The sequence below is a fragment of the Musca vetustissima genome, unplaced genomic scaffold (assembly GCF_032173495.1).
Source record: "Musca vetustissima isolate MV318-11 ecotype Yass unplaced genomic scaffold, APGP_CSIRO_Mvet_v1 utg7881, whole genome shotgun sequence".
Taxonomy (NCBI): Eukaryota; Metazoa; Arthropoda; class Insecta; order Diptera; family Muscidae; genus Musca; species Musca vetustissima.
Window position 1 is genome coordinate 237774 of NW_026883712.1, and position 12101 is coordinate 249874.

The following is a 12101-nucleotide window of genomic DNA, read 5'->3' on the forward strand; positions in this document are numbered from 1 at the left end:
ATGCGGCTTTATTGTCGACGAATAGGTGAAATGTGTCGATGTGTTTTTCGTGGGCCTTTTCTAGGATTTAGCGCAGTGTGAAAATCTGGTCTATGGTGGATTTGCCTGGTCTGAAGCAACATTGGTACTTTACTTACTTACTTAGCTGGCTTGCGAGAGAAATTTCGTTCCATAAGCCGAGCTTAAAAAAGATTTCCAGGCGCTTCGGTCTTGTGCGATTCTCGGCAATTTGAAAGACCATTATCCGAAATGTTGTCTTCTACTTGCTCTTCCCATCTAATTCGTGGTCTTCCTATTCTGCGTGAACCATCAGATGGTTCGCTTTTACATTTTGTAACCATTTTTGGATGGAGCGTGCTGAGTGCGATGGTGCTGAGTCCTGTTGGAATGTCCATGGTCTGCGGCCAAAATGTTTGCGTGCCCAAGGCTTTAATACACCCTCCAGAATATTTTCGAGATAATATTCGGCATTTATTCTGATGCCACGGTCGATTAATACGAGCGGACACTGGCCATCGGTTGTTATGGAGGCCCACACCATCAACATGGCCGGCGCTTAAATTCTGGTGGCCAACCGAAGGTGCACATTTTCAGCTGACCTCTTTGGCAAGTAAACACCATTATTTTGTTTGTTTACAAACTGCGGGACAACGAATGTTTGCAATGGCTTTACCCCGAGCTCATTTTTCAATATTTCCGAAATGGAATATTGCTATCGGTCGGGCTACGCTAATAGTATCACAGTAACGAGCGATGGTACGAGACACAAAAGATTTATTCACGATGTGGCGTCCAACGATTCCATTTTATTCCATGTTTAGTAACTTTCTAATAGTTTAGTACCTTTTGGTTATTTTTAGAAAACTTATTGTGCGATTTTTAATAAATTCGGCATTATCATACATTAATATTGACCTAGATACCGAATTTGAAGATTCTAGCTTACCAGTTTCTTAATAAAAGAAATGTTCAATACCTTTTCGTACCCTTATTGGGAGGATGGAGGTGCCAACTATAGAGGAATAAGTCTCCTTCCCATCGTCAATGACATTATTGGACCATACCAATGCGGCTTCAGAACTTAAAAATCCACCATTGACCGAATTTTCACTCTGCCCCAAATCCTGGAAAAAGACCCATTAAAAACACATCGACACATTTCCCCTATTCGTCGACTATAAAGCCGCATTCGACAGCCCTATCCGTTCAGAGGTGTTTAAAGCCATGTCTGTGTTTGGCATTCCTGCAAAATTAATTCGGCTATGCAGGATAACTTTAACTGGCACAAGATCAGCAGTTAAAGTCGGAAAGGACCTCTCGGAGCCCTTTAATACCGAACGAGGATTCAGACAACTTTTAAACATCCTGCTTGAAAAGGTCAAACGAGAGGTAAAGTGAACAGAAATGGCACTCTGTACACCAAAAAAACACATGTTACTCGCCTACGCCGATGACATCGACATAATGGGTCGAACATTGAGAGCGGTAACAGACACCTTTGAACAAATTGAGAACTACAGCTTCGAGGTAGTCATAGATTTTTTAGACCTTGGTACCTCCATAAATAAAACCAATGACATCAGTTTTGAAGTTCGGAGAAGGACAGTGTTGGCCAACAGATGCTACTATGATCTGAGTAAGTAACTCAAAAGCAAGGCCACCATCCGCCAGGCCAAACCCACACTCTACAAGACGCTGATACTACCCGTGCTATTACAGTCGACTCCGCTTTACTGAAACGGAAAAAATCTGGATGTTTGTTTCAGTTATCCGATGTTTTCACTTAGCGGAGCGATTTGAACGGAAATTATAATATTTGACTCCAATATATATTTCAGTTATCCGATATTTTCAGTTATGCGAAGTTTCACTTATGCGGTGTAAATTGTGAGCGATTAACCTAAAATGTAATGGTGCAGGAAATCAATTTCACTTATCCGATATTTTTCAGTTAAGCGACTTACAGTAAAGCGGAGTCGACTGGATCTAAAGCATGGATACTTACGCAAGCAGATGAGGCAGCTCTGGGAGTGTTTGAGAGAAAAATTCTCCCAAAAGATCTATTGCCCGATCTGCGTCGACGGTAAATATCGCCGTCGAATGAACCATGACCTGTACCAGCTATTATCGGAAATCGGCGTTGTTAGACGAATTGAGCTCCAGCGACTACGTTGGCAAAGTTATGTTGTGAGAATGGATAATGGCGCCAGGTCAAAAGGCATATAAAAGCGAACCTGCTAAGGGTTCACGCAGAAGAGAAAGGCCACGAATAAGATGGAAAGATCAAGTTGAAGACAACATCTCGGAAAATGATCTTTCAAATTGACCTGACCGACGCGCCTGGAAATATTTTTTAATTAGCACCTTTTGGTTATTTTTCGAAAACTTATTGTGTGATTTTCAATAAATTCGGCATTATTGTACATCAATACTAACCTAGATACAAAGTTTCAAGATTCTAGCTCACCATTTTTCGTGTGTTTCTTAATTATAGATCTATCAGTCAGTCATTTTTAATGCAATTTTGTACTATTCGTATCCTTATTTGGACGATTGCCTTAAATCAAAATCAATTTATAAAAAAATCATCGCTTTCAAACATATGATTTTCCTAATTATGTATTAATTTCAAATTTTTCTTTCGTGATCAATTTCGATCGCCCTGTTCCATTATTCTAATATGGTGCCCCGACGTCTGTCAATTTTCTTTGGATATCAATCCATTTAAAACAGAATTCTAATCAATCATTCAGTTTTTCTTATGGCGGTTATAAAACAATGATCGACGATTGTATAAAACCCGCCAAAATTAATATTGAAAAAAAAAAACAACAAACTTCTAAAACGAAGATTGATAGAGGAGAGGTTCTAAATTTTGTTTACCCATAAATAAGAATAAAACAAAACAGAACAAGAAAATCCACTATCAAATTCCAATTGGGTCATTTGTCATGTGTTTGCTGGTTATAAGAAGAGTACGTATTTTGTAACTGAAAGAGAGAGAGAGAGTGCGAGACAGGCGAGCAGTTCATAAGAGAACGCAGTGTTGTGAACTGAAAGAGTAAACTACCATTTTATTTTCTAATTGGAAATAAGAGTGTACTTGTGCTAACTAACTGCTGTTGTTGTTATTGTTGGGGCTAGCTAGTGTGGCTGGCTGGTTGGGCTGCCTGTGGCTGATAAGAAGACGTGCTAAATACTAAAATTGTTCAACTGAAAACAGACGAGTGCTACCTACCGACGAGGCAGGTTCTACACGCGCTAACACACAATTATTCGTCGGTTATATGAATAGAAACTAGGGAAAGAAAAACAGTAGACTAATATTAACGGAAAATAAATTGTTAAAGGCAAACGTAAGTAACCAAGAAAATTAAAAAACGAATAAAAAACAGTTCAATAAAAAATCAAGTTAGAAACAAATGAAAAATAAAATAAAAAATAACTTCATGAACAAAGTGTATAGTGTGAACGACAAAGTGATAATAATGATGATGATTCCTTGCTGGCAGCAATAACAACAGCAAGGGAAATAAAATTGACGATGAATTGAAACAAGTGTTTCCATCGTGTTTTTGCGATTGAATATTCCCGTTTCAATGAATATCAGTTGGCGATTTTTTTTGCATAAATCACTACAAGCAATCTAAACAGTGTGTGTGCGTGTGTTAAATAAACGTTTTTCTTTTTTTTTGAAATTGAAAGAATTGAAACAGAATAACAACAACTGCCAACAAGTTATTCAAGGTGATTGCCAAAAAAATCAAAGAAGCAAAAATTAAAAAAAAAAATACTACCAGACAGTGGTGGATCGTGTCCGCCGTTACCGTTGTCATAGTTGTTGTTTTTGTGCTGTGCAAAATTGAAACATTTTCAGACACAAAAACAAATTTCAATTTATAATAAAAATACATATCAAAAAAAGACAAGACAAAACAAAAAATCTCAGAACAACAACAACAGCAAATAAGTACAAATCATCTAAAAGTAAAACAACAAAAACAAAACAAACAAGTGCCAAAAAATGTTTTTCGCATTGAGGGAAAACAACGTGTGTTCGACAAAAAGAAAATCATGACAAAAATAAAGATCGGCTAAAAGTGTCTAAATCTATGAGAATTAAGTGGCATATTCTTTTGAGGACTTTTGTACAAAAAAGGAGATCTAGGTACGCCTTTTGGAAAAAAAAACAATTTAAAATCGTCCACATCGGTTGCTTTCTTCGAGGGTGCGCACGAACATTTGTAAATCAACACCAAATTGTCTGAAATAGAATTTGTCAAAAGACACCCCTCTATGAGGATTTATTTCACGTGTACATATGTAATGGAATTGACGATTTATAGTACGTTTACATTGTACCGGATTTCGTTAACCCAGTGGGTTTCAATTGTCAATTCATTTGCACATATCTCAAATAAATCCTCATAAAGTAGATTAAACCGGTAAAAACTTCTAAGGTATATGTCGTTTTAGATCTAGTGAATTTAATCTGCTAAAATGTAAACGTACTATAACTCGATGTACGCACACGTCGGGATAATACTGAGTTGAGTTGTGAATATACGCCTGTATCTGCGCTCAAACCAATTGTCAAAAAGCAATTTTTGAACGCTTCGACGAAAATCGTTGACCTCTCATATTTTTCCGTTTTCGAAGTTCTCCGAAGATATGCGTCTGACGCAAATACTTGTTTAAACTGATGTGCGAGATCTTACTGGATACTTAGCTGTCTTGTGTCAGAACTTTTGTTCCATGAGCCGAGCCATGGTATAATAATAAAAGGTAACAGCAAGTGTTGTTGTACAAAAAACGATACAACAACCACATGGAAATTTGTTGTTGTAAGTTCTACTAGTGTCAACTCATTTGACAGAAAAATGTAAACAAACAAACAAATTATCATCAAATTATTTTTATTTTGAAAATGGAATATTTTCGAATCCTCAAAATAAAAATTGAAAAACATGAATGAAAATCTATCAAATTTATATTTCTATCGCTTCCACATCTTTCCTTTAATTGAGCCATTGCCATATATATGTGTAACACATATGACAATGCTGGGTATAGCGAGTTATTCCTTCAAGAAAGATTTGATCCCTCAAACTTTCCCAGCAGGCAGATTGAGTAAATTGAATACGGAAGCACATTAATAAAGAACAATTTCAAATTGTATGCGTTCCCAATTTTCCTGTTGGGTGGTTTTCAAAAACATAATTTGTCAAATTCATATTGACACTAGTATTACGTTGGAATCAAATCAGCTGGGATTTGCTGTTACCTTTTATAATTGTACCATGGAGCCGAGCTTAGAAAAGATTTCCAGGCGTGTCGGTCTTGTGCGCAGCTCATCCAATTTGAAGGAACATGTTCCGAAATGTTGTCTCCTAATAATTCACAGTCTACTGGACGTCTTGCACGCTGATACCATCAGCTTGGTCTTCTCGTCATTTACTGTCAGTCCCACTCTGGCAGACTCCTTCCCAATTCGTTCAAAGATGACTGTTACCGTTCGCAATGTTCGACCCATTTCATGTTTCGCAGTTGGTTCGAGTCTACTGGACGTCTTGCACGTTGATACCATCAGCTTGGTCTTCTCGCCATTTACTGTCAGTCCCACTCTGTCAGACTCCTTCTTAATTCGTTCAAAGAAGATTGTTACCGCTCGCAATGTTCGACCCATTATATCGATGTCGTTGGCGTATGCGAGTAACATATGCTGCTTGGTGTACAGAATGTCATTTTTGTTCACATTTGCATCTCGTCTGACCTTTTTCGGCGGGATGTTAAAAACAGTCACAAGGACAGTTTGCAGTGAAGGGCTCTGAGAGGCCCTTTCCGATTTAACTGCTGACCTTGTGCCAGTTAAAGTTGTCCTGCATTGCTGTTTTAAACACCTCTTAGCGGATTGGGCTGTCGAAAGTGGTTTTATAGTCCACGAATAGGTGGAATGTATGGATGTGTTTCACGTGGGTCTTTTCAGGATTTGGCGCTGTGTGAAAATTAGGTGTTAGTTGATTTGCCAGGTCTGCAGCCGCATTGATAAGATTCAATAATATCAATGAGCATTGGTTTTAGTAACTTAGTTCACAAAGGACGCTGGATCAAATTTTAACAATTTTACTCTTTAACAAAAACAACTTTATGTATATATTTATAAGTCTTAAAACCGTGCAAATTCAGACATGCATATAAGCTTTAAATACTTTATTGAGTTTAATATAAATAAACTATGAGAATCAGTTAGGCGCCATTTTTTACTAACATACCATCTTAGTTACTTCCTATTCAATTTTTTACCAAGTGCAAAAAAATTGACCGCGTAGCACCCCCTATCCTCATATTTTGCCGTTAACACGTGATGGATTCTGCACACATACATTAATATTATAAATATTAGCTTAACGAAACCAGTCATATGATCATTGTCTGGTCTAGCATTGCCTAGTTTAAAAAAACCGAGGAAGCTGAGTTTCATTTTTCATTTTATTAACGAAGTTTTCATTTCAATACGTTTTTTTGTTGTTGTTTTCGATCGAATGACTCGCATTAAGTTTTGAATTTCTCACCAGCACACTGCTGCTGCTGTATCATCATCAGCGTTTTGTTTTCATGCTGTGTATGTAGTTTTTTTTTTGTTCAATCGAAATTTATGTGGAAAAAAATCGACTGCAAATCAAAAACAAAAATAAACAAGTTATTGTGTGTTTTTTGTTGCTGTTGTTGGAAATCGAATCAAAATTCCAGGTATTTCAGCATATTACGGCATAATACCAACAACCAACCGACCTGTGTTGTTTCGGGGGATTTTTTTTTCGTTAGCTTTGTTGTTGCTGGCGTTTTGGTTGCGTTAAAAGCAAACAACAACACTCCCTTCAACACCACAATTCCCATCATTGCTGATAGATAATCAGTGTTCGTCTCCCCCAATAATGCACCCCATTCCTCCTCTTGACCAGTTTGTGGATTGTTTTGTTTTTTTTTCGGTTTTTGACAACACACCCAGAGTCAAGTTTGAAAGCTCGTTCGTTCGTTGCTCGCTTGAGTGTTCTCTCGATATCCCTCATTATAACGTGTGTTAAGTAATTATAACCAAGCCTTTGTAAGAAAAAGTGTTGCTAATTTAGCGGTTAATTTTAGTGAAATTAAAGTTTGTTTTATTGATAGTCGTTCTGTTAAAAACATATTTATAAAAGGAAAATCGAATTAAAATTCGATTTATAGAAAATTCTAATACGTTCTGTATGAGAGCAACTTTGGAACGAATAGAACGTTTACATTATAGCGGATTTCGTTAACCCAGTGAGTTTCAATTGTCAATTCCATTGTATAAATGCCAAATACATCCTCATAGAGTAGGTTAACCCGGTAAAAAGTTCTAATGTAAATACCGTTTAAAAGTGTTTTCCTAATCATTGTATCTTTTTCTCTTATCCAAAGTTTCCTATATCATGACGATAATATTTCATATAACAAACTTATTATGTAAACATAGTTTAACTATTTGCTTTGAAATGTAAACAAAAAGTTGGCATCACTTTAAATCACAAAAATACCATTATCTCCCAATTATCATTGAATGTAAAAGTTACACATTCGTATAAACTTGATATTACTCATATTTTGACAATTCATTTATTTGATGTTTCCCCCATCATTCGCATGGCTTTACTCTTTTCCCGCTCTTAACACGAATACCAACAAATCGTTAGCTAACATTGTGGCTCGCGTTGGCTTTATTTTCTCTCTCTCTCACACTCTTTGACTGCATTAAAGCACGAGTTCAATTAAAACATTGACTTTTTGGCAAAAACGATCATGTGATTTGCAAACAGAACGACAAAATGCAAAGCTCAAAGCCAAACAAAACTTTTGTAATTGACGTTCAATAATAGGTTCGTTCGTTTACTTTCCCAGTAATATTTACTCAGTAAGAATTTGCAGAGAGTAAATACGAATTTTTCCTTTTCAAGAGAGAAAACTGCAAAAAGTAAACGAACAACATCCAGTAAAAAGATTGTTTCGACACAGCTGATTAAAACAACAAACAAATTGGCTCAAACTAAAAAACAGCATTTTTATTAGAAAAAGGGATAACAAGCGGAAAATTGATGTTGTTTGTTCCCCACTACCATTTAAAAGTTTGTGACCTGTTATTCCTGTATCTGCAATTGATATTGGGGTGGACATAACCGATGGTGTTCCAGACATGTTAGGGATGCACACTTTTTTTTGGATTTGGAACCTAAAAAATCGTTCGCCAATTACTCTTGTATTACCTTATTTTTAAATACTTGCGTTTTCTTCATCCATTTTGGTATTTAATGATACAAAATCAAAATAAAATTCACAAAACAATCAATTTTCTTGAGAACAATTTTTTGTTTGTTTACAAAACATAACAAAACAGCTGATTAAATATCAGCTGATGGTACAAGAAAATTCTTACTGAGTAAATTTTCCTTGATTTGCAAATACTCAGTAACACAACTGTCAAATCTGCTCTCTCAATTCACTCTCTTTTACTGGACTTTTGCGTAAACGAACAACATTTTGTAATAATTTGTACAAATTCGTACAAATTATTGAGTAAACGAACGAACCTAATGGTATCTTTCTCGATATATTTCTCTCTCTCTCTCTCTCTCTCTCTCTCTTTGATTGAAAGAGAAGTCATCTCAATAACGTAATACATTATTTATTTACTTAAACTCGTTTTAAATTTGATGCGTGTGTGAGAGAGCCACATTGTGACAAAGTCATGTGATTTCGTACTTTAACAAATTCTAAATAAATAAAAGCCACAAACAAAATCTCGTGAAAAAAAATAACTTAATGCTAATAAATTTTCGACACTGATGGGCTTAAACATGTCAGCAGCACAATAATGAAACAGAAAAAAATATAACAGCCACCTTTTTTCCAACTAGCCTCCGCAGTAGTTAGTATTGGCTTAACTGTTACTGACAGTTGGGTCTTAACGTCAATTTATAACAGTTGAATTTTAGTGGAAAAAAAGAGATTTGTAATATTTTTGTTGTTGTTATTGGTGAAAGAGTTGTGTGGCTATCAAAGGTGAACATTTATTTTGATAAAATAGTTTTTTTCTTTTTATTTATTTTTGTATGCCTTGTGTAATGTCTAAATATTGATTAAAACCAAATCCAAATTCTATTTACATTGTGTCATTGACTTGACTGACTGGACATAGTGTCCCAGGTAAGGTGAAGACACATCTATTTGCGTGTCATATATAGACAATGATTGATGTGTAACGTCACCTGTCATGGCTAGCTGTCATTTGTCATCATAAATGACAATTAGTTTTATTTTGTTGGGCCCATTAAATTCATTTCAATATTTTGAAGTAATTAATTTGATTTCAAGTCTTAGTCTAGGCGCAACAAAATTTAAAAATTAAAAATAATCTGGAGTGCCCAAATCTCCATTATTTAATAAATATTACTTATTAAATTTAACTTATCACTAACCAGATTACAAGTTAAATATAGCGAATAAGAGGCAATGACAGCAAAGGCCTTCTCCTGCCGACTGATCTGCATATTCATTTCCTATAATGCCACAATGTCCAGGAATCCACATTAATTTTATTAAAGGGGAATAATTACGGAGAATCGTTCTAATATATTTAGGATAAAAAAATTATTGCTAACGAATCGGTTGACATGATATGATTTATATCTCCAGCAGAGTAGATAGCTTTACAGTGAGATAAAAAACTGCAACATCATTTTTACATTTTTTTTTTAAATTTTTTTGAATGAAAGCAAAAAATGTAGGAAATAGCATCAAATTTTAGAATAAGTTTAGATTTGTTCGAATTGGTCACCTTTGGCACGAATTATGGCCTTCAAACGGCCAATGAAATAGTCACACGATGCCCGAATGTTGCTCTGCGGAATTTTGCTTTCAGGTGATCGACACTTTGGTATTTTTTTAGTGCCAACCTTGCTTTCCAAAATACTCCACACACAATAGCCAAACGGATTGGTATCCGAGATTTTAGTGGCCATTGTGCGCTGGAAATAAAGCGAGGAACTTCATTTTGTAACCATTCGTGGGTGGGGCGTGCTGATTGCGATGGTGCTGAGTCCTGTTGGAATTTCCAAGTTCTGCGGCCAAAATGTTTGCGTACCCAAGGCTTTAATACACCCTCCAGAATATTTTCGCGATAATATTCGGCATTTATTTTAATACGAACGGAAAGCGACCATCAGCTGTTATGGCGACCCACACCATCACCATGGCCTGCGTTTGAGTGCTGGTGGCCAACCGAAGGTGCACATTTTCAGCTGACCTATTTGACAAGTAAACACGATAATTTTTTTTTTTTGGTTTACAAACTACTGGACAACAAATGTTTTCTCATCGGAGAAACCCAAATTCGGCAGTTCACCACTTACGGCCAAGCGCAGCAACTCTTTAGCTCTTTTGAGTCTATTTTTTCTGTTGCGGTGTAAGTTCTTGCACTTTTTGGAATTGCAATGGCTTTACCCCGATCTCATTTTTCAATATTTGCTGAATTAAATTTTGCGATATGTTTAGCTCACAAGCCATTTTCAATGGCTTTACCCCGAGCTTATTTTTCAATATTTGCCGAATGGAATATTTGATCAGCTCTCGAGCCATTTTTCGGCCACTGCGACGCGTTTCGATCAAGTCGCTTCTTTACTTTTCGAACCATTTCTGCTGATGTTGCTGTTTTTTAGTTGCCACTTTCATCGTGATGTTAATGAAAAATTATAGCCATTTTTAATTAAAAAATACTCGGTAAATATTAATTATCATATTGTTAATCTCTTGTCTGGTATTATTTATAGAAATATGAATTGAGCTCTTTGTCTTCTTTTTAATAACTTTTTTAATTTCTTTCTTAAATTCAACAGTTCTTATCGAATATAAAGCAATCCAACCAAATGTCACACTTCATTAAAAAAGAAGAAACTTATCTTTAACAAAAACAAAACCAATTCAATTCCAATCTTATCCCATAGAATAAATTAAAAAAATATATAAAAACAAACCTGATTTCCGATAATTTATGATTCACTTGTGCCACAGAATAATACTGACATTCGTTACAGGCACACAATTCTCTGGCTAGCAGCTTATCATGGGTTCATTTCACCCCACCCACTGATTAAAAAGTGTGTATCATTTCTTTTGTTACGTTCATATTTTCTAATTTTGATTTTGACATTGTCGGCCATAATATTTTTCATTTTTTTAGATTTTAATTAGTGATAGTACGATTAAATTGTTCCCAATATATATACATATAAATATAGTGAAGTGGTCAAATCGATCGGACTTTCCATCAATAGTTTTGTGGTATTTATAAGGAAATTGTTTTTGTTTTCTTTCAAACTATTTGTTTTCTTCTTCGCTTAATAAAAAGTGATTTATAACGACTTAATGGATTGAGTTTCTTCATGGTAAACAATTATAGAAAGGGTTTGTTATTTTTTTTTCAACTCAGAGCAAATGTTGAGCATTTTGGGAAGACTAGAACCAGAAAAAATCTGAGCAAATTTCATACATTCCTGAAATTTTCACCTGGGATAACTAAACGCTTCGCTTCCATCTCCTCATGCTAATGTTTTGAAAACAAACAGAACAGAAATTAAGAAGGTTCCGATTCATTACTCTGATAAAGTACATTAAATTTATCTGTTATTGAAATATTCTAAAAAAATGTTTAAATGTCGTCTTTCTTCCAATGCCTTCTCTGCATATCATAGTTAAGCTTCAAACTCGTGTAAACAGCAAAATTTATTGAAAAAACCTTTTGAAGATTTTATTGATGCCGTGTATATAGGAATCAAACTCGAATCTGACAATATTCCTCTCCAATTCTTCCTCTGTTGCTGTCATCTGCATAAATAACAAAAAATAAATATAATAACAAAAAAATTCCAAAAATATTACTTCTTAGCAAAAATAATATTGCTAAATTACTTGTTAAAATTTTTAATACAATGATTATTGATGAAAAATACCCATATAGCCTTAAAATATTTGCACTATTCTGCCGATTCCCAAAAAACTAAACCCCAAAAGTTTAACAGATTATAGAG

The 12101-nt window shown here is 35.1% G+C and overlaps 1 long non-coding RNA gene across 1 annotated transcript; it reads right to left on the bottom strand.

Moving 5' to 3' along the window:
* Nucleotides 1-430: 430 nt before the first annotated feature.
* On the bottom strand, nt 431-10579 carry LOC133330699 (uncharacterized). Its single transcript, XR_009754356.1, has 2 exons — nt 10369-10579; nt 431-640 (listed from the first exon to the last, which is right to left on the bottom strand). It is a non-coding gene; the product is annotated as an uncharacterized LOC133330699 (long non-coding RNA).
* Between the last annotated feature and the right edge of the window lie 1522 nt (nt 10580-12101).